Below are 23,074 nucleotides of genomic sequence, written 5' to 3'. Positions count from 1 at the left end.
CTTATATCTGTCAGTAAACTCGCCATGAAAGCGCTAAAACATACCGGTGGATTGAGTTTACATTATTCACCCAAGGAACTCTAGTGATTAGAGAGTTCCAGTCGGATGGTTTTCACGGGACACATTTCTGCTGTTGTTGTTTCCGGAAGAGAAGATGCTGCTCCGTTGTTGATTGAAGAAAAGTCTGAATGTCATTAAAACAGTTACCTCCATCTTTTGACACATCTTCCACTCCCGTCCTTGCACGCTACACCCCTACAACAAAGATGACGGAGAAAAGCCGCTGTCGAAGGTGAGCCTCGTAAATAAGACCACCCACAAAACGGCGCTTTCGGAAGTGACCGTCAGAAGAAGATTATCTGTGAAACATTTTGACCAAAGAACCACCATTACATGTTATGTAGACCACAAGGAAGTGTTTTACATTTAGAAAAAATAAATAATGACTCCTTAAATGTGCCCTATATTTTCGGTGTGCCTTATACAGTGTATATATATATATATATATACTGTATATATATATATATATATATATATATATATATATACAGTATATATACAGTAACTTAGCACAGGAAACAAAAGGCTAACACTTAGAATAAACCATGGACAGGGCAAAAACCCTCTAACTGTGGCATGGACAAACAAAAACTTACTTGGCAAGGCATGAAGCAAACAATCGCATGAGACAAGCAATGACGCCAGGCCGACTGACAGACAAAGACAGGCTTAAATACTGGTCTCTTGATTAGACGCAGGTGTGTCCCGAACGCAAGAGGCAGGTGAAAATCATAAGTCGTCATGGAAACTAAAACAAACAAGGGTGCACAAAAACAGGAACTAATGGAGCCTTAAAACTAACAGTAAATAACAAAAACATGATCCAGACCACAGATCATGATGGTATATTGTTTAATGAAGACAATGAAATACAATTCAGCATATAAAGTCAACTTGTTTTTCCATTCTACTAGTACTTTAAGCTCAGACTTTCACTAAATATCTGCATTGCACAAGTTATTTTACTTTGTCCCCCCCTCCCTTGTGGAGGGGGTCCGGTCCGATGACCATGGATGAAGTACTGGCTGTCCAGAGTCGAGACCCAGGATGGATAGCTCGTCGGGACCCAGGATGGACCGCTCGCCTGTATCGGTTGGGGACATCTCTACGCTGCTGATCCGCCTCCGCTTGAGATGGTCTCCTGTGGACGGGACTCTCGCTGATGTCTTGGATCCGCTTGAACTGAACTCTCGCGGCTGTGTTGGAGCCACTATGGATTGAACTTTCACAGTATCATGTTAGACCCGCTCGACATCCATTGCTTTCGGTCCCCTAGAGGGGGGGGGGGGTTGCCCACATCTGAGGTCCTCTCCAAGGTTTCTCATAGTCAGCATTGTCAATGGCGTCCCACTGGATGTGAATTCTCCCTGCCCACTGGGTGTGAGTTTTCCTTGCCCTTTTGTGGGTTCTTCCGAGGATGTTGTAGTCGTAATGATTTGTGCAGTCCTTTGAGACATTTGTGATTTGGGGCTATATAAATAAACATTGATTGATTGATTGACAAAAATCCTGTAAGATTTACTTGATTTGCTGTACTACTACCATAACACCTTAGCATTTGTGCAACCGAAAATAGGTTTATGAAATTTAATGAATTGTTTATGAATTGATTAACGTGGACCCCGACTTAAACAAGTTGAAAAACTTATTCGGGTGTTACCATTTAGTGGTCAATTGTACAAAATATGTACTGTAACTGTGAAATCTACTAATACAAGTCTCAATCAATCAATCAATCAATCAATCAATCAATCAATCAAAAGCCCCATGATAATCAATGATGTACATGTCATTACGGTGATCTGGAGAACTGTAAAACAGCAGATCGGAGAAGAAAAGGCTTAAATACAAAGCAGAGTGAAGGTTTGTTTACAAATGAGCATAAGTGACAGAGAGGGACGGCGAAGCAAACTTCATATGGGACAAAGTTCTACAAAACTCAAAACCAGTGAACCATCCAGATAATAATCTGGACGGTTCTTGTCCTCTTTGTTCCGCAGGACACGACGTCCACAGTTTCCAAAAACAATTGTTGACTCCTCAAACCACAGAACAATTTTCCGCTTTGCATCAGTCCATCTTAGATGAGCTCGGGCCCAGCGAAGCCGGCAGCGTTTCTGGGTGTTGTTGATGAATGGCTTTGGCTTTGCCTAGTAGAGTTTTAACTTGTACTTACAAATGTAGCGGCCAACTGTAGTTAATGAAAGTGTTTTTCTGAAATGTTTCTGAGCCCATGTGGTGATGTCCTTTAAACACTGATGTTGCTTTTTGATTTAGTTGCCATTTGTGCCAGCTTTTTTAAAAACATGTTGCAGGCATCAGATTCCAAATGAGCTATTATTTGCAAAACATAACAAAGTTTACCAGTTCGAACAATAAATGTCTTGTCTTTGCAGTTTATTCATTTAAACATAGGTTGAAAAGGATTTGCAAATCATTGTATTCTGTTTATATTTACCATTTACACAACGTGCCAACTTCACTGGTTTTGGGTTTTGGTGTTTCTAACATTTTCTTCCAATTTAGTACCCTGGTAAAACACAAAAATGGTGCAGGAATGCAAATCGACTACATGAGAAGTAGTCTTGACAAACGAGAGAAAAACATATGTTTTATACATGTCTGGCCCTTCCCCCGGGAAAGACAAAAACAATAATTGCTGGTATACAGTCAAGGTCAATGCTCATCCAGCACATACACACTCAAATGTCGGTGAAGTGCTTTTGAGAGAGTAAAAAGTAAGACATCTTTTGTGAACAGTGATTGTCCTTCCTTAGGCCAAAGGTCAATCTATTCATAGCACATAGACACAACCTATGAATTCACCACACAAAATAGCCTCCAACAAGAGTAGTGTGTGTGTGTGTGTGTGTGTGTGTGTGTGTGTGTGTGTGTGTGTGTGTTTACCAGGATGGATCTCCACCTTGTGACCCAGGCACAAGCCAGGGTCGAAGTTCAGAAACTTTTTGTCTGTCTCTTTTTAAAGACTAAAATGGCCTGTGGGACCTCTTTGTGCACACACACACATGCAACCTCAAAACTTTTCAACAGCAGCACACCACCAATTAGGACCAAAAATGGAAAATATAGTTTAGTTGAAACCTAATATGTCAGAGATAGGCTCCAGCACCCCTCGCGACCCCGAGAGGGACAAGCGGTAGTAAATAGATGGATGGATGGATGTTCAGCCATGGAAATTGACTGAGAACTACTGTATTTTCCGGACCATACGGCACACCGGGTTATAATTTTTTCATATATAAGGTGCACCAGATTACAGGGCGCAGTAAAGGAGTCATATTATTTATTTATTTTTTCTAAATATAAAACACTTCCTTGTGGTCTACATAACATGTAATGGTGGTTCTTTGGTCAAAATGTTGCATAGATTATGTTTTACAGATCATCTTCAAGCCGCTTTCTGACAGTTGCTTCAGGGTGCAACGTTTTGTGGGCGGTCTTATTTACGTGGCTCACCTTCGGCAGCGTCTTCTCCCCGTCATCTTTGTTGTAGCGGTGTAGCGTGCAAGGACGGGAGTGGAAGAAGTGTCAAAAGATGGAGCTAACTGTTTTATTGACATTCAGACTTCCATCCATCCATCCATCTTCTTCCGCTTATCCGATTTCAGGTCGCGGGGGCAACAACCTAAGCAGGGTAGCCCAAACTTTCCTCTCTCCAGCCACTTTGTCTAGCTCTTCCCGGGGGATCCCGAGACGTTCCCAGGCTAGCCGGTTCACATAGTCTTCCCATCGTGTCCTGGGTCTTCCCCGTGGCCTCTTACCGGTCGGACGTGCCCTAATCACCTCCCTAGGGAGGCGTTCGGGTGGCATCCTGACCAGATGCCTGTACCACCTCATCCGGCTCCTATCGACTGGCTCCATTCAGACTTTACTTCAATCAATAACGGAGCGGCATCTCCTCATCCGGAAACAACAACACAGGAAATGTGTCCTGTTAAAAAAACTCCGACCTGAATTGTGAAGTGAATTATATTTTATATAGCGCTTTTCTCCAGTGACTCAAAGCGCTTTACATAGTGAAACCCAATATCTAAGTTACATTTAAACCAGTGTGGGTGGCATTGGGAGCAGGTGGGTAAAGTATATTGCCCAAGGACACTACGACAGTAACTAGGATGGCGGGAGCGGGAATCGAACCTGCAACCCTCAAGTTGCTGCCCCACAATTCTCTACTAACTAAAGTTCCTTGGTTGAATAATGTAAACTCACTACACCGGTATGTTTTAGCGCTTTCATGGTGAGTTGACTGACAGATATAAGTAATAACTTTACACTACTTTATATTAGAAATGGCAACAGCGGAGGATGAATGTCCCATAACAAGAAGGTACAGAAAAAGAAGAAGCTTATCGACTACGGTGTCGACACAGACTACAAAGATAGAGGCGCACAATTTTTCAGGGTTTATGCAGATCCCAAATACAGATCAGCAGGTACCAGAAGGTCAGAAAAGTTACTTTTGCAGAATTTTGCAGAACAAAACGCCAGATAATATGTCTTACCTTATACACACACCATAATAATACTTCTATGTTGAGACACAGTACAATCCATCAAATGGTACGGCTTCATTGCTTACCAAAGTCATACTAAATCATTTTATAGATTTTTGAGTTCCGTGTTTAATGTTCTTTATTTTCAATGGAACATTTAAAATGTTGGTGTTGTTTACTTGAGTCATATTGCCATCAAAGTGCAGTCTACAGGTATCTCTTATGGTTGACAGCCATCTACTGGTCACACTTATCATTACACCATTGACCAAATAAAATAGCTTTGAGGTCGGTAAGCAAAACCGGAAATATTCCGTACATTAGGTGCACCAGGTTATTAAGGCGCTGTCACGCCAAATTTCTTCTCCCTACAAAAACCTCTCCCCACCCTGTTTACTTCCGGGGTCATGATTAATACAGACGTTTTGTTAACGCTATATTATGAAAATATAACGCTATATTATGAAAATATAACGCTATATTATGAAAATATAACGCTATATTATGAAAATATAACGCTATATTATAAAAATACAGACGTTTTTTTTAACGCTATATTATAAAACAAATTTAAAAAACAATTTACAAACACAAGCTATGGGATGACATAAGAGGAAACGTGACCCCGGAGGTAAATGCGTCATCCCATAACTTGTGTTTGTAAATTGTTTTTTAATTTTTTTTATAATATAGCAATAACAAAACATCTGTATTTTTATAATATAACGTTATATTTTATAAATTAGCGTTAACAAAACGTCTGTATTAATCATGACCCCGGAAGTAAATGGGGGGGGAGGTTTTTGTAGGGGGGAAGAAATTTGGCGTGACAGCACACTGTCGAGTTTTAAGGGAATAAGGATTTTAAGTGCGCCTTATAGTCCAGAAAATACGGTAAATTCATTGACTAACTATACCCAAATAGTGGATATGAAGATAAAAACATGCGTTTGCTGTTTGTCCAAATACAAACTGGGAACTACTAAAATGGTCCCTAGTGTATGAATGTGAGTGTGAATGTTTGTCGATCTGTGTTGGCCCTGTGATGAGGTGGCGACTTGTCCAGGGTGTACACCGCCTTCCGCCCGAATGTAGCTGAGATAGGCACCAGCACCCCCATGACCCACGAAAGGGACAAGCGGTAAAAAATGGATGGATGGATAGACACAACGTGATGACGACGGAAGCGCAGGGGGTGGCGGACCCGCACCTTTCAGAGGCGGTATAGTACCGAATGTGATTCATTGGTATCGCAGTACTATACTAATATCGCTATACCGTACAACCCTAGAGTAGACTAAATTAGGAGTCTTTATTTCTAAATTAGGAGTCTTTATTTGCTTACTTACTAAAAAAAGACAAGTTTTCTTGTATGTTGACAATTTTATTTAAGGACAAATTTGCAATAAGAAACATATGTTTAATGTATAGCCTGTGGAAGTGTGGAAATAGTCGAGTGAAAGCAGAGAAAAAAATCTAATTTTGGTTTCAATATTGACACATTAAATGTTTCATCACACCACATTTACAGTCTTAATGTCGCTGTATTTGTAAGCCTAATAACTTCTAATACAGATGTTGAATTGTCCTACTCTAGTCTACAGAAGGTGATTTTGCGGTTGTTTTGAGTGAAGAGGGTTTAGCTTTGGACATATTACTGCTGAGAGGCCTATTACAGCTAAATATTTCTGCGTGTGTGTGTGTGTGTGTGTGTGTGTCCTTGTCTTTCTGCCCTTCTTGAGACATCAACAAGGTAAAGTACCTTCCATATGAGGAGCCGTGAACAAGTTAGGACATAGATCATGGTCCCAATATGGAAAATAATCTAATAGAGAATGTCTTAACCAGATCTGAGGAGGGGATGTCGTTGTGGCTTGTACAGCCCTTTGAGACACTTGTGATTTAGGGCTATATAAATAAACTTTGATTGATTGATGGAAAACGTCTCATTTTCACCCCTGGTGAAGAAATCTATCAAAATTCGGGTGGCCCCCAAAAAAGAGGGATTTTTTAAGGTGATTGTGTGTCAGTTTTAAAAAGTGCTCCCTCTGTGGCCAACATATGAAATAACAAGTGTGTGTAACAAATTGAAATGTGGCCTCTTTGGCCAAAATTAATTTAAAAAAAAAATAAAGAAAGAAAATAAATATGTATATAGAGACATACTGTAATAACTTGAAGTAAATAATGAAGATTAAAAACCAATTAAAAGCAACAACAACAAACAAAAAAGGCAAAGGCCCACCTTTTTTATATTTACATAGGATGTATTTATTATTAATGTTGTCAATGCAAATCTTTATATATCTAGAAAGGGTGGTCCTAAAGAGGCAGGAATTTTTTGGAGGTCTCAAGAAGGTTAGAAATACTAGAAAGTGTGTGTGTGTGTGTGTGTGTCCTTGTCTTTCTACCCTTCTTGAGACATCAACAAGGTAAAGTACCTTCCATATGAGGAGCGGTGAACAAGTTAGGACATAGATCATGGTCCCAATACGGAAAATAATCTAATAGAGAATGTCTTAACCAGATCTGAGCCGAGGATGTCGTTGTGGCTTGTGCAGCCCTTTGAGACACTTGTGATTTAGGGCTATGTAAATAAACTTTGATTGATTGATGGAGAATGTCACATTTGCACCCCTGGTGATGAAATCTATCAAAATTAGGTTGGCCCCAAAAAAGAGGGATTTTTTAAGGTGATTCTGTGTCAGTTTTAAAAAGTGCTCCCCCTGTGGCCAACATATGAAATAACAAGTGTGTGTAACAAATTGAAATGTGGCCTCTTTGGCCAAAATTAATTTTAAAAAAAAGTAAGAAAGAAAATAAATATGTATATATAGACATACTGTAATAACTTGAAGTAAATAATGAAAATTAAAAACCCCCCAAAAAAGGAAAAGACCCACCTTTTTTATATTTGCATAGTATGTATATATTATTAATGTTGTCGATGCAAATCTTTATATATCTAGAAAGGGTGGTCCTAAAGAGGCAGGCATTTTGGAGGTCTCAAGAAGGTTAGAAATTCAAGAAAGTGTGTGTGCGTGTGTGTGTGTGTGTGTGTGTGTGTGTGTGTGTGTGTGTGTGTGTGTGTGTGTGTGTGTGTGTGTGTGTGTGTGTGTAGCATGTGGTTTCTGATGACAACCATTTAAAGGTGTCAGACTGGAGCCAAAGAAAATTATCAAAGCCACACACACACACACACACACACACACACACACACACACACACACACACACTAGCCTCATTCCTCTCTTTTTTCTGCGCAGTCTAAACAAGCGTGTTATCTTGGCCCTCATTAGATAATGGATGACAACAGGTCACATGACCCGCCCTAACAAGGTTGCTAAGAGCGACATCTTAATGGCGCCTTAAAGCACCGCTCACGGAAACGACACACGTATTAGAGGTAAGTACTTATAATTACTCTTCCACAAACACCCACAATGTTATTTGTACATGTTTGTGGTTGTGTTTAACCTGTCCCATGAAGGTTATTGACCAACATGGAATTTGAATTATTCCGGTAGATGGAAAAAAGTCACTGCTCGACTATAAATAACCACAATAGAACCACCAACACACTAGACAAAGTTTCATTAAAAAAAAACATCATGTTTGTACGTGGACAATTCAACATGTCTGAAAAGGAATAGGGTAAAGCAGAAGTAATGTAATCCTACACCTTTTCCATGTTTTAGCAAATACTGATAGTTTGTTAAAATGTGTACCGTATTTTCCGAACCATAGGGCGCACCCGTGGCTCTCATCCGTGGCTCACTGGTGCAACAACAACACCGGAAATGTGTCCCGGGAAAAACCGTCCGTCCGGAACTCTGTAATAACTAAAGTTCCTTGGGTAAATTATGTAAACTCACTACATCGGTAGTTTTTAGCGCTTCCATAGAGAGATATAAGTTAGGACTTTACACTACTTTAACTTAGAAGGTGAATGTCCCATAACGAGAGTAAGTTTATCCACTACGGCATCGGCATGGACTACAGTGGCGGCCGTTCGCTAATTTTCAGGCTTTATGCAGATCCCAAATACACATCAGCAGATACCAGAAGATAAGAAAAATTGGTTTTGCATAATATTGTCAAACAAAACGCCAAATAATATATCTGCTAATGGGTGCCATTTTATGGTCCTTATACACACACCATACTAATACTTGTGTCTCTGACTACGGAAGCCGTAATGGACCGACAATCCATCAAACGGTACAGCTTCAAAGTCGTACTAAAACATTTTGATGGATTTTTGAGTGCCGTGTGTGATGTTCTATATTTTCAATGGAACATTAAAAGTTTTGGTGTTGTTTACTGGCATCATATTGCAGTTTACAAGTATCTCTTATGTGTGACTACCATCATATTGCAGTCTACACGTATATCTTATGTGTGACTGCCATCATATCGCAGTATCACAGTCTACACGTATTTCTTATGTGTGACTACCATCTACTGGTCACACTTATCCTTACACCATGTACCAAATAAAATTGCTTCGAGGTCGGTACGCACAACCAGAATTATTCCGTACATTAGGCGCACTGGGTTATAAAGCACACTGTAGGTTTTTGAGAAAATTAAAGGATTTTGAGTGCGCCTTATAGTCCGAAAAATACGGTAATAATGAAAATAATTGAATTCCCACTAAGCTTACTAATTTAATGCCCAAATTTAGATTGGGTAAACTCCAACTTAACCATAACCCTAATAAGGACAAACGGTAGAGAATATAGAAGGGGACATTCCTTTGGTAATAAAAGAAAATATAAATAAATAAGGGAGTCGACATTGGCAGAAACACTGTAGAGAAATGGATACACTAATTACAGAATAAAACACAAACATTGATTAATTCAATACATTGAGAATATATTATAGATATAACACAAGAACATCATACTGAATATAAACATATATAATATAAGGTAGCTAATACTTCATCAAATAATGCATAATAAAGTTAATATCAATAATTTCAGACCAGGGGGTATTTTTTAATACATAAGGAATTCAGAATAAATTGTATCACACACTGTTTTTTATTAAATAACACTAAAATAATACAATAAGGATAAATGATGGTATTTGTCAATAAATGAGGAATATCTCAAGATAAATTCTATCCAACATTGTAATGGTCGGTGAATAACAATTATCGAAGGAGAACAGGATACATGATATCAGACACTGTGGATTTATTAAATAACAATGAAAGGGATTTAGATACATTATATCAGACACTGTTGTATTTATTAAGTAACAATACATGAATAACATCAAGATAAAAAAGATCAGACAATGTGGTTCACTAAACAACAATAGATAAATAAAATCCGGATAAATGATGCCAGACACTGTGGGATTTGATAAATAACAATGAATGAATTCAGGATAAATAGCATAAGCCACTGTGGTATTCATTAAACAACAATGGACAAATAAACTCTGGATTAATGACATCAGACACATTTGTAATAATTAAGTAACAATAAATTAATTAAATTAGGAGAAAATATATCAGAAAATATAATGATAATTGAATAACAAACTGATAAAAGTAGAATAAACAGTATCAGACACTTGTTTTTAGTAATAAATTAGGACTGATTCAGGATAAACAATATCAGACACTGTTGTTTTTTTAAAATAATAAATTAGGATTAATTCAGGATAAATAATATAAGACACTGTGATAGTGGTTAAATAACAATAAATGTACAAAATCAGGAAAAACAATATCAGATACTGTGATAGTTTTCAAATAACATTACATGTACAAATCAGGATAAACGATGTCAGATACTGTGATAATCATTAAACAACAATGAATGAAAATTGGACCTATGATATCGAACACTGTTGCGTTCATTAAATACCAATAAATTAACGAAATCAGGATAAATGATATTAGACACCGTGTTGTTTATTAAACAACAAATAAATGGAAACAATTAAAAGTTAGATATATGACACTGTGGCTATTATCAAAGAACAATACATGAAGGAAACCGGGATACATATCAGCCACTGGGATATCTATTAAATAATAATTAATAAATGAAATCAGGATAAATTACATCAAAGAATCTGGTTCATAATAATCCATCCTACATCGGTCTTGCTTATGTGTGTACTGTTTTTAGACTGGCTCTTATTAAAAACATGGACTTCTTTACACAAACATTGACTTGTTAAGTATTTAATGCGATGCAATATTTTCAATAAAATTGTTCATGCAGGGGAAGAAAAAAGTTGTACATTTTTGGTTGTTGAGTAAAGTTTGTGAATGAAATGTATTTTATAAATATACCCCCACAGCTCCATGCTATTATTCAGATATGGTAGCACACAAACAGCTAAGAGTTTTTGTTCCAGAATATGTTTTACTTTATTAAAAAAAAACAAAAAAAAAACACTTTTGTTGACATCATTTTAGTCCAAAGAGGTGTTTGTTTTCCAAGAAGAGTGCCACATACCAAGAGACACAGGCGCACACCCTCCGTGCCATGGCTGGCGCCTGTGATTACGCTGTTAAACTAAATGACTTTCCTGTGTTTGGTTTGATGGATGCCATCATTCTCATGGATCTAAAACAGGTAAGTGCACCCCCCAACCTTTAGCCCTTTTATTCCCTTCCAACCCCCACCCAATTCCCCACATGCACACGTTTAACCAAATGTGCCTTTTCCTCCAGCTTTATCTGATAGCTTAGTATCTTAACTTATATTCTATTTTTGTTGTTGTTGTTGTTGTTTTGCAATGTTTATAACCTTTGCAAGGCTGCTGACTAATTACTTTCCTCTTATATATTCCTTTTTTCATATGTGCAGTGTTTTTACTACATACCTTTTCTTATAAATCCCAAATAATACGGCCAAACATTGCATTAAACAAAGAACTTTGTTTCAGACCAATTAGTGCATTCAAATTTAATGACATCATCCATCATATTCGCTCGTTTCCTGTCTGTTTTGTCATGATTGTAACTAAATTAAATGAATAACAGGTAACTTTGATGCAATCATTGATATTCTTTGTAGCTTCGGTATAACCTAATGTGGGGGCCTTTAGCCAGACATCATTCTGGATGTGAATATTAACACCTTAATGCAGGGGTTCCCAAACTATGGCCAGGGTCCAAAATCCGGGCTACGGTAAGTCCTAGGTTAAAAAAAGTAATAATTTTATTTTATTTTTAATTTTTATTTTTTAGAATCTGTCCTTTCTAATCCATGTTACTGTTACCTGCTGTGTCTCCTAGCCGCTCAGTCAAATCATATTGTCGAAAAATGCATTTTCCCATGAATAACTTGACATCATCAGTGGCAAGTGCACGCTCTTTCAATCAATTAGTACGCAAGGAATATATATATATATATATATATATATATATATATATATATATATATATATATATATATATATATATATATATATATATTATTTTAACGCGCATTTGCGTATGTTGTTTACATGCTTTTATTTTGTTAACGCCTTTTCTTAACAAGATGGCGTCGCCCGGACGGGCTTCGGCGTCGAGGAGCTCTTGGTAAAGATGGAACATTTGGCAAAAATACCGGACAATTCTGCAAATTTCGTGGCTGGCTTACAGCGTGGTCACTCCGGGATCACTTACGACCGCCAGACAATTCTGAATGTGGATAGATCGGGCCGTTTTGGACTGAATGACGCGTGCTTGCTAGACCGGCTAGCTAGCATGAGAATACTTTGCCGGCTACATTCAGCGGCCTGTGAAGCAGCGGAGTATATGTGTTGTCTGTCTATTTATCAATAATGCAGACGAGGAGTGTTGGCTGAGTTCTTAACGTTTGCTTTCAGAGCGTGCATATCACAACATACAAGATGCCGTCATGGTGACACAACCTATACCGGGCTACCGCGCATGCTCGTCACTCCTGTTGCATGCTGGGTAGGGTAGTTCTTTATTTCCCTGGCTCATAACATCACAATATAGTACCATGTATATGCGTTCAGTTTATCAAAGCACCAAGCAAACAATCGGAAAATTCCCATCATATCAATTCCTAGATATGGTCCTAATTATTTTAAGTGCACTACGCAGAATAAACACAACATTATTAATATTGCTACCACGGATAATTTGATCAAAAATTCCCTAAAACTGCCCACTACCTATAATATAGGTTTTTTAAACATAAGATCCCTGATAAAAAAAATGTTTCTGCTGTTACCTCAGAAATTGCCTGTTCAGATGTTATGATTGTGGCTCAGAGATTTGTATGTAGATTATATTTATTTTCCATAACAAACAGGATAACTTAAATACCCTGGCAGTGGCAATAAGCTCAAATGTTTGTATTTATATTTTTTGAGTTGATTTTCATAAAATATGCTATTTAACTGCTACTGTTTAACAAGGACTGATTTAAATTGTGTTTGCACAACAAATGTTTTGGCGCTTTTGTTTATGTGGGAGAATATTCCAATAAAGGTGCACTACACACTACTTTTGAATTCATTATTGGGCTTTGCGTATACAATGCAGTTAATCGCGATTAATCGGAGAAATAGTGCGATTAACTTCAATTAAAATGTTTAATCGTTGCCCAGCCCTAATATATATATATATATATATATATATATATATATATATATATATATATATATATATATATATATATATATATATATATATATATATATATATATATACTATAAAAACAGTACCACTTTTTACATTTTCATTTATTTGTTTTTTTATTGTAGCAACATGGTGGTTAACGTTTTGGAGACTTGTGTATGCGTGTCCATGTTTATATATATATATATATGTACATATATATATATATACATATATATATATATGTATATATATATATATGTATATATATATATATATATATATATATGTATACATATATATATATATATATATATGTGTATATATATATATATATATATATATATATATATATATATATATATATATATATATATATATATATATATATATATATATGTCTTCGTCTAGAAATGGAACCAACTAGACGAAGACCTTGACAAAGTGCTAGAAGCCGCTCTAGCAGGAACAGCTGAACAAAAAGTCAATACACTCACAACAATAACGTACAATCTGGCAAGGGAGCGTTTTGGGATGGAGGACAAGAAGGTTTACACCAAATTGGCGCATCAGCCAAGCAGAAGAGAAAGAGAAATCCATCGCCTAAGGAAGGAAATCAAAACTTTAAACAAACAGTTCAAAAGAGCCACTGTCGAGGAAAAGGAAGGCATCAAGGATCTGACAAGGCAACTTCGGGAACGTCTTTGCAGACTCCGTAGAGCAGAAAACATTCGGAAGAGGAGGAAGGAGAGGGAGAACAGAAGAGCACAGTTCACCAAAAACCCTTTCAGATTCACCAGGAAACTACTGGGTGAAGCAAAATCCGGAATGCTGACCAGCTCTAGGGAAGATGTGGAGGCGTTCCTAAGGGAAACCCATCATGACACCTGCAAAAACCAGGCCCTGGGTGCCAACCATAACATCGGCAGCTCGGAAAAACCAAGAAAGGAGCTCCACATCGGGGAACCATCCTGGAAGGAAATCCAAGATGTGGTGAAAAAGGCCAGAACAGGATCTGCCCCTGGCCCCAGTGGTATACCCTATAAGGTATACAAAAAATGCCCGATGCTCCTTTGGAGGCTGTGGATGCTGTTCCGGAGAATCTGGAAAAAGGGCACCATTCCATCATGCTGGAAGAAGGCAGAAGGCTGTTTTGTGCCAAAGGAAGAGAACTCCTCAACCATAAATCAATTCCGTACAATATCACTTCTAAATGTAGAAGGCAAAATCTTCTTTTCTGTACTGGCAAAAAAGATGACCTTATACGTGACTGAGAACGGATATGTTGACACCTCTATCCAAAAAGGTGGAATACCAGGCTTCTCTGGATGCCTGGAACACACCGGAGTTCTCAGTCAGATGATCCGGGAGGCCAAAGCAAGCAAAGGCAACCTGACTGTTGTCTGGCTCGATCTGGCTAACGCCTACGGATCAATCCCTCACGCCCTCATTCACACTGCACTAGACCATTACCACATCCCTCTGCACATCAAGGGAATGATAACCAGCTACTTTGGGGGCATCCAGATACGTTTCAAGACAGCCAATTTCACAACTCAGTGGCAAAACCTGGAAAAGGGAATCGTAACTGGATGCACAATCTCCCCCATCCTCTTTATCATGGGTATGAACCTCCTCATAACAGCTGTTGGGAAAGAAGCCAGAGGACCAGCAATGGAATCAGGCATTCAACAACCCCCAATAAGAGGTTACATGGACGATCTCACCGTGACGACCACAACCCATGTGGAGGCGAGACGGGTGCTAACAGTTCTGGACCACATGGCAACATGGTCCAGAATGAAGTTTAAGCCCAAAAAATCAAGGAGCATGGTGATCCGGAAAGGTAAATTGGCGAACAGGTTCAAGCTGCAAGTGCAAGGAGAAGTGATTCCATCGATTGAGGAGAACCCTATAAAGTGCCTCGGAAAGTGGTTTGACAGCTCACTTACTGACAGGAACAACATCACCAGTACAGAGAAGCAGACAGAGGAGTGGCTGAGGAAGATTGGAAAATCAGGACTCCCTGGTAAATTTAAAATATGGCTATACCAACATGGACTGTTGCCAAGACTCATGTGGCTGTTGACAGTGTATGACATCCCTATGACACGCGTAGAAGGAGTGGAAAGAAAGATCAACAAGAACCTCAGAAAATGGCTGGGAATCCCTCCAAGCTTCACATCAGTAGGCCTCTACATAAGATCAGGACAGCTCCAGCTTCCCTTGTCATCCGTGGTGGAGGAATTCAAGGTAGCAAAGTGCAGAGTCTTAATGACATACAGAGACACCCAGGACGAACAAGTCAGACACGCAGGCGCCACTACAAGATCAGGACGCAAGTGGGCAGCTGACACAACTGTTGCACAAGTTGAGAGCATATTGAGGCTACGTGACATCATAGGGATGCCATGCACAGGGAGACAGGGTCTTGGAACTTCCCATGTCCAACAATGGAGTAAGGCAGAACCCAGGGAAAGAAGAGCTATGGTCCAGGAGGAAGTACGAAACCTGGAAGAGGAAGGTCGAATATCAAGAGCAGTGGAACTAGCGTCCCAGGGAGCTTGGACCAAATGGGACCTCCCTAAGAGAAAGATCACATGGGCAGATCTGTGGAAGCTGGAACCATTCCGCATCTCTTTCTTGCTGAGATCAGTGTATGACACACTCCCGACTCCAACAAACTTGCACAGATGGGGCATGAGAGGGGATCCACTATGCAAGCTTTGCGGGCAGAAGGGTACCATGGCACACATTCTGTCAGGGTGTAAAACAGCACTCACCCAAGGGAGATACAGATGGCGTCATGACAAGGTGCTCATGACACTGGCTAACACCTTGGACCAGCAGAGATGCAAGAAACAGCAACCCCAAGGGAAAACAAAATCCATCCAGTTTGTGAGGGAGGGAGAAAAGCCACCAACCACAGCAACAGCAAGGAAGAGCCTACTGCAAATGGCACGGTCTTGGGATATGAAAGTAGACCTGGGAGGAAGGCTGCAGTTCCCCCAGGTTGTACAAACAACCCTGAGACCGGATGTGGTGCTGTGGTCTGAAGAGGCAAAGAAGATCATTCTTATTGAACTCACAGTCCCATGGGAAGAAGGTTGCGACCAAGCCTTTGAAAGGAAAAGTGCTAAATACCAGGACCTTTTAAATGACTGCAGGGGAAAAGGATGGCAGGCATGGCTGTTCCCGGTCGAGGTCGGCTGCAGAGGATTCCCTGCCCAGTCGGTATGGAGAATGCTCACAGCTTTGGGAATAACGGGGAAGGAGAGAAAGACAGCAGCTCGCAGGATGGGGGAGGCAGCGGAGAGAGCCTCTTGCTGGTTATGGAGCAGGAGAGATGAGATGAGCTGGAAGCCAAGAGGAGGAGATAGGCAGTGACTTGGCCACCACTGCCGGCCCACCAGCGGTAGGGTGTTACGGTTCAGGGTCGAAACACCCAATGACCGCTGGACACCGTCTGAAGATATCAAGTTCTCCTGGCCAAGGCTTCATTCACCTAAGGTGAATGAAGAAGAAAGCATCTCCGGATGTAATGCAATCATATATATATATATTTATATATACACATTCGTGTGTGTGTGTGTGTGTGTTTGGAGGGTAATATATGTTAGCTAACTGTAGAATCAGATGGACAGTGGCTATACAGTATTATACAAGTCCAAATTTAGTGTAGCTTTTCCAACCCAATTTTGTTTTGCCCACCTTCGTGAAATGTGTGGGACTTGTATCCAAAGCGACATACATGAAAAATACATATTAAACAATCACTGTAAGCATCATCATTTAAGGGATGAATGTAACACAAAATATCAATACAATACGATATATAGATATCAAATGTATTCATGCATTGTTTATGTAGGATTTACGCATGTATATATAACCTCATCATATTTTTTTTTCAACTTAAAAATAGCTGACCATTTTTTTCCCCTTCTCTGGGATTTTATTCCCAGTTTTGATCTCGGACGTCTGGTCACTTATACAAACCCTGTTTCCATATGAGTTGGGAAATTGTGTTAGATGTAAATATAAACTGAATACAATGATTTGCAAATCATTTTCAACCCATATTCAGTTGAATATGCTACAAAGACAACATATTTGATGTTCAAACTGATAAACATTTTTTTTGTGCAAATAATCATTAACTTTAGAATTTGATGCCAGCAACACGTGACAAAGAAGTTAGGAAAGGTGTCAATAAATATTGATAAAGTTGAGAAATGCTCATCAAACACTTATTTGGAACATCCCACATGTGTGCAGGCTAATTGGGAACAGGTGGGTGCCCTGATTGGGTAGAAAAGCAGCTTCCATGAAGTGTTCAGTCTTTCACAAGAAAGGATGGGGCGAGGGTCACCAATTTGTAAACAAATTGTCGAACAGTTGTAGAACAACATTTCTCAACGAGCTATTGCAAGGAATTTAGGGATTTTACCATCTTCGGTTTTTTTAAATCATCAAAAGGTTCTGAGAGTCTGGAGAAATCACTGCATGTAAGCCATGATATTACGGACCTTTGATCCCTCAGGCGGCACTGCATCAAAAACCGACAATAGTGTGTAAAGGATATCACCCCATGGACTCAGGAACACTTTATAAAACCACTGTAAGTAACTACAGTTGGTTGCTACATAGGTAAGTTCAAGTTAAAACTCTGCTATTCAAAGCAGAACTCATTTATCAACAACACCAAGGAACGCCGCTGGCTTCGCTGGGCCCGAGATCATCTAAGATGGACTGATGCAAAGTGGAAAAGTGTTCTGTGGTCTGACAAGTCCACATTTCAAATTATATTTGGAAACTGTGGACGTAGTGTCCTCCGGAACAAAGAGGAAAATAACCATCAGGATTGTTATAGGCGCAAAGTTCAAAAGCCAGCATCTGTGATGGTATGGGGGTGTATTAGTGCCCAAGGCATGGGTAACTTACACATCTGTGAAGGCACCATTAATGCTGAATGGTCCGTACAGGTTTTGGAGCAACATATGTTGTCACCTAAGCAACTTTATCATGGATGCCTCTGCTTATTTCAGCAAGACAATGCCAAGCCACGTGTTACAACAGCGTGGTTTTGTAGTAAAAGAGTGCGGGTACTTTCCTGGCCCGCCTGCAGTCCAGACCTGTTTCCCAGCGAAAATGTGTGGCGCATTATGAAGCGTAAAATACGACAGCGGAGACCCCGGACTGTTGAGCGACTGATGCTCTACATAAAACAAGATTGAGAAAGAATTCCACTTTCAAAGCTTCAACAATTAGTTTCCTCAGTTCTCAAACGTTTATTGAGTGTTGTTAAAAGAAAAGGTGATGTAACACATTTGTGAACATGCCCTTTCCCAACTATTTTGGCACATGTTGCAGCCATGATATTCTAAGTTAATTATTATTTGCAAAAAAAAATCAAGTTTATGAGTTTAAACATCAAGCATCTTGTCTTTTAGTGCATTCAATTGAATATGGGTTGAAAAGGATTTGCAAATCATTGTATTCCGTTTATATTTACCATCCATCCATCCATTTTCTACCGCTTATCCCCTTTCGGGGTCGCGGGGGGCGCTGGCGCCTATCTCAGCTACAATCGGGCGGAAGGCGGGGTACACCCTGGACAAGTCGCCACCTCATCGCAGGGCCAACACAGATAGACAGACAACATTCACACTCACATTCACACACTAGGGCCAATTTAGTGTTGCCAATCAACCTATCCCTAGGTGCATGTCTTTGGAAGTAGGAGGAAGCCGGAGTACCCGGAGGGAACCCACACATTCACGGGCAGAACATGTAAACTCCACACAGAAAGATCCCGAGCCTGGATTTGAACCCAGGACTGCAGGACTTTCGTATTGTGAGGCAGACGCACTAACCCCTCTGCCACCGTGAAGCCAAGTATATATTTACATCTAACATAATTTCCCAAGTCATATGGAAACGGGGTTTGTAGCATATAACAATATCCTATTACTGTTAAGCAAACTATGTATAATAAAACACGCCAAAACATTTGTCCTTTATCATAGCTACACGTATGACGAAAAACCGTGTGAAAAGCAGTTGTATTCAGTAAGGTAAAATGAATTAAATGCGCTGAAAGTTTATTGGTCCTGCCAAATGAATTGCACTGAGTGGAGCGGATCACCACTCCAAGATGGCGGCCCCGCGTCTTGTCAGCGCCAGTAGGCAGTAATGCTCCATGCTGCGTCTACTTAGAAGATGTCTATTGCTGCCACCACATGTGAGTATCTTGCAACAGTTAAATTAACCTTATAAAAATTTTAGCGAACCAACAACTAAATGATGTGAATTATACATGTTGAGAGGAGTGATGAGTAGGGTCACTCTTTTAAAGGCCTACTGAAATGAGATTTTCTTATTCAAACGGGGATAGCAGGTCCATTCTATGTGTCATACTTGATCATTTCGCGATATTGCCATATTTTTGCTGAAAGGATTTAGTAGAGAACATCTACGATAAAGTTCGCAACTTTTGGTTGCTAATAGAAAAGCCCTGCCTTTATGTGACGTCACGAGTTGCAGGGCTCCACACATATTCACATTGTTTATAATGGGAGCAATTCGGACCGATAAAGCGACAATTTCCCCATTAATTTGAGCGAGGATGAAAGATTCGTGAATTAGGATATTGATAGTGAAGGACTACAAGAAAGGAAAAGAAAAAAAAAAGCGACGGCTCCGGGCGGCGGCAGTGTGAGCGTTTCAGATGTAATTAAACATATTTACGAGGATAATTCTGGAAGATCCCTGTGGAGAGACGGAGCCGAGGAGCCAACAGCAGGGTCGGACAAATGCCGGTCCTACCCGCAATGGTGGCCAGGAGGCGGGTCGTGCGGCGGAGAGAGGAGGCGGGACGCACTCAGAGTGACGCTCCAGCCAGCGAAGTCAGGTGCGTTCACACCTGCGCTCAATCTGCTCATCTATTGTTACAGCACAAAAGAGGGGAAGGAGGAGTAAGCGAGGACACCACGGCAACCAGACAACGAGCACGATGATCGAGGACAAGAGAGAGAGATGAAGACCTCCCGCAACAGACGCAACTGCCGGACGCCGAAAGGCGTGCAGCAGCGGCAAGCAGGAAGAGCCCGCGCGCTGAAAAGTGACGCGATCAGATGGCCAAAGGAAGACAGGTTTATTGACATAATAAACACCAGTCAAACCTGCTATGATGCGTCTTGTGTCTAGTGTCATGGCAACCCACACAGTGACGGCGGCTGGGAGTCCGCCACAATCCCTTATCTGCTTATTGTTTTAATAGTGTTTTAGTGAGATTGTAAAGACATACCTCGAGGTCGGATGGCTGCGGTGAACACGCAGTGTCTCAGAGAGAAGCCGAGGAGCCAAGCTCACAGCTGCCTTTTAAACAGCTGCTGCTGGAGGAAGTCCCATAATCCACTGATTTCTCCGGTAAGACTTAATATCACAATTTTCCCATCCAAAGACATGTTGGTTGATGTAAAGAAAACATGTTCGCTTGACCGCTCTGCTTCACAACAAACAAAGAAACACCGGCTGTGTCTCGGTGCTGAAGACAGCTGCAATCCACCACTTTCCACCAACAGCATTGTTCTTTATAGTATCCATTATTAAATGAAGAAATTGCAAAAGATTCAGCAACACAGATGTCCAAAATACTGTGTAATTACGCCATGAACACAGACGACTTTTAGCCGTGTTTGGTGCCTCGCTAATATGTCCCCTCCAACACGCGACATCACGCGTACGCGTCATCATTCCGCGACGTTTTCAACAAGAAACTCGCGGGAAATTTAAAATTGCAATTTAGTAAACTAAAAAGGCCGCATTGGCATGTGTTGCAATGTTAATATTTCATCATTGATATATAAACTATCAGACTGCGTGGTGGGTAGTAGTGGGTTTCAGTAGGCCTTTAAAGTATCACTACAGTAACTATCTTTTCAAACGAGATGTAGTACTAATTCCCCTGAGTCAGTTTTGCCCACCCCCCATCTGTCTTTTTTTTTCACTTTCTTTTTTTATGTCAGTCTGTGCTCGGTTCTATGAGACACAATAATGGCAAGCTGACAATCGCCAAGCTCAAGCACATGGCTACTTTCAACATGATTTGGGTATTTATAAGTGGGCGTGGTGGGGGCGTGCCTAAACCAAACCATGCCCATTGTTACGTTTCAAAGAAATGTGCTTGGATTTGTGCTTGTGCAGACTTTCATACTTATGAATTTTTACTTGCGTACGCCGTTTTCAGGATTAGAACTCACGTCAATTATTAGCAGGAAATTCACGCATCTCTTGTTACATGAGGTCCCTGGGATAAATATCACCACGCATCACTAGAATAGGGTTGTACGGTTTACCGGTATTAGTATAGTATCGCGATACTAATGAATCATATTAATTACCATACCGCCTCTGAAAAGTACAGTAAAATGTAAACAAACGCCTTTGGTGGAGCTACACCTAACATCCATTGTAAAGATACCAAATACAGTAGCATATCTAGTTGATACTACTATGATTACATCGATATTTTTTGGCATTAAAACATCGTCTGTCTTTTTTTAATTTTTTTAAACGTGTATTAAGTTTATAAACTCAGGAAATATGTCCCTGGACACATGAGGACTTTGAAGAGGACCAATGTATGATCCTGTAACGACTTGGTATCGGATTGATACCCAAATTTGTGGTATCATCCAAAACTGATTTAAAGTATAAAACAACAGAAGAATAAGTGATTATTAGATTTTAACAGAAGTGTAGATAGAACATGTTAAGAGAGACAGTAAGCAGATATTAACAGTAAATGATCGAGTAGATCTATAATTAATTTTTTACCACTTGTCCTTAATAATTTTGGCAAAATGATAGATTTGAAAATGACACAATAAGTTACTGCATATGTCGGCAAACTAAATTAGGAGCCTTTGTTAAGAAACATATGTTTAATGTACCGTAAGATTTTTGGTTAAAGGGGAACATTATCACCAGACCTATGTAAGCGTCAATATATACCTTGATGTTGCAGAAAAAAGACCATATATTTTTTTAACCGATTTCCGAACTCTAAATGGGTGAATTTTGGCGAATTAAACGCCTTTCTGTTTATGCCTACACATTAGACGCATCGAGTCGAATCAGCTGTGTTATTTTCCGTTTTTTCGACTGTTTTCCAGTACCTTGGAGACATCATGCCTCGTCGGTGTGTTGTCGGAGGGTGTAACAACACGATCAGGGACGGATTCAAGTAGATTTACGTAGAATGTGCATCGATTAGCACAGCATGCTAATCGATGCTAACATACTATTTAGGCTAGCTGTATATACATATTGCAGCATTATGCCTCATTTGTAGCTATATCTATATCTATCCTTTCCCTCCACCCACATTTAATGCCAAACAAACACTTAGCAATCGACGGATTTAAGTTGCTCCAGTATCAAGAGATGCAAAAGTCCCCCGTTTGATTTTTACCGGCGATGCTATGACAGAGATGGCACAGAGATGACAATAATGTCTGGATATCCTGCAACACTCAAAGCAGATGCATTCCCAACGATAAAGTCAACGAAATCACTAAGGTGAGTGTTTTTGTTATTGACTTATGTGCTAATCAGACATATTTGGTCGTGGCATGACTGCCAGCTAATCGATGCTAACATGCCATTTAGGCTAGCTGTATGTACATTTGAAACTATATTTACATCCAGCGTTTCCCTAAACCCACATTTAATGCGAAACAAACACTTACCAATCGACGGATTTAAGTTGATCCAGTGTCAATGCAAAAGTCCTGATCGGTTGGTCTGCACATTTTACCGGCGATGCTAACGCAAAGATGGCCGAATAGCGTCAATAGCTATTCGCTCAATAGCTTCTGTT

General features: G+C 39.8%; 1 long non-coding RNA gene across 1 annotated transcript in view; it reads left to right on the top strand.

Annotated features, from left to right (window-relative positions):
• The first annotated feature begins 7,884 nt into the window (after window positions 1–7,884).
• Window positions 7,885–23,074, top strand: part of LOC133538594 (uncharacterized) — a 51,432-nt gene continuing 36,242 nt past the window's right edge. The window contains exon 1 of the long non-coding RNA XR_009803049.1: window positions 7,885–7,980. This is a non-coding gene — a long non-coding RNA (uncharacterized LOC133538594). The remainder of the gene's footprint in view (window positions 7,981–23,074) is intronic.

This window comes from Nerophis ophidion, linkage group LG20 (assembly GCF_033978795.1).
Source record: "Nerophis ophidion isolate RoL-2023_Sa linkage group LG20, RoL_Noph_v1.0, whole genome shotgun sequence".
Taxonomy (NCBI): domain Eukaryota; kingdom Metazoa; phylum Chordata; class Actinopteri; order Syngnathiformes; family Syngnathidae; genus Nerophis; species Nerophis ophidion.
This window is presented reverse-complemented; position numbering and strand designations above follow the sequence as displayed.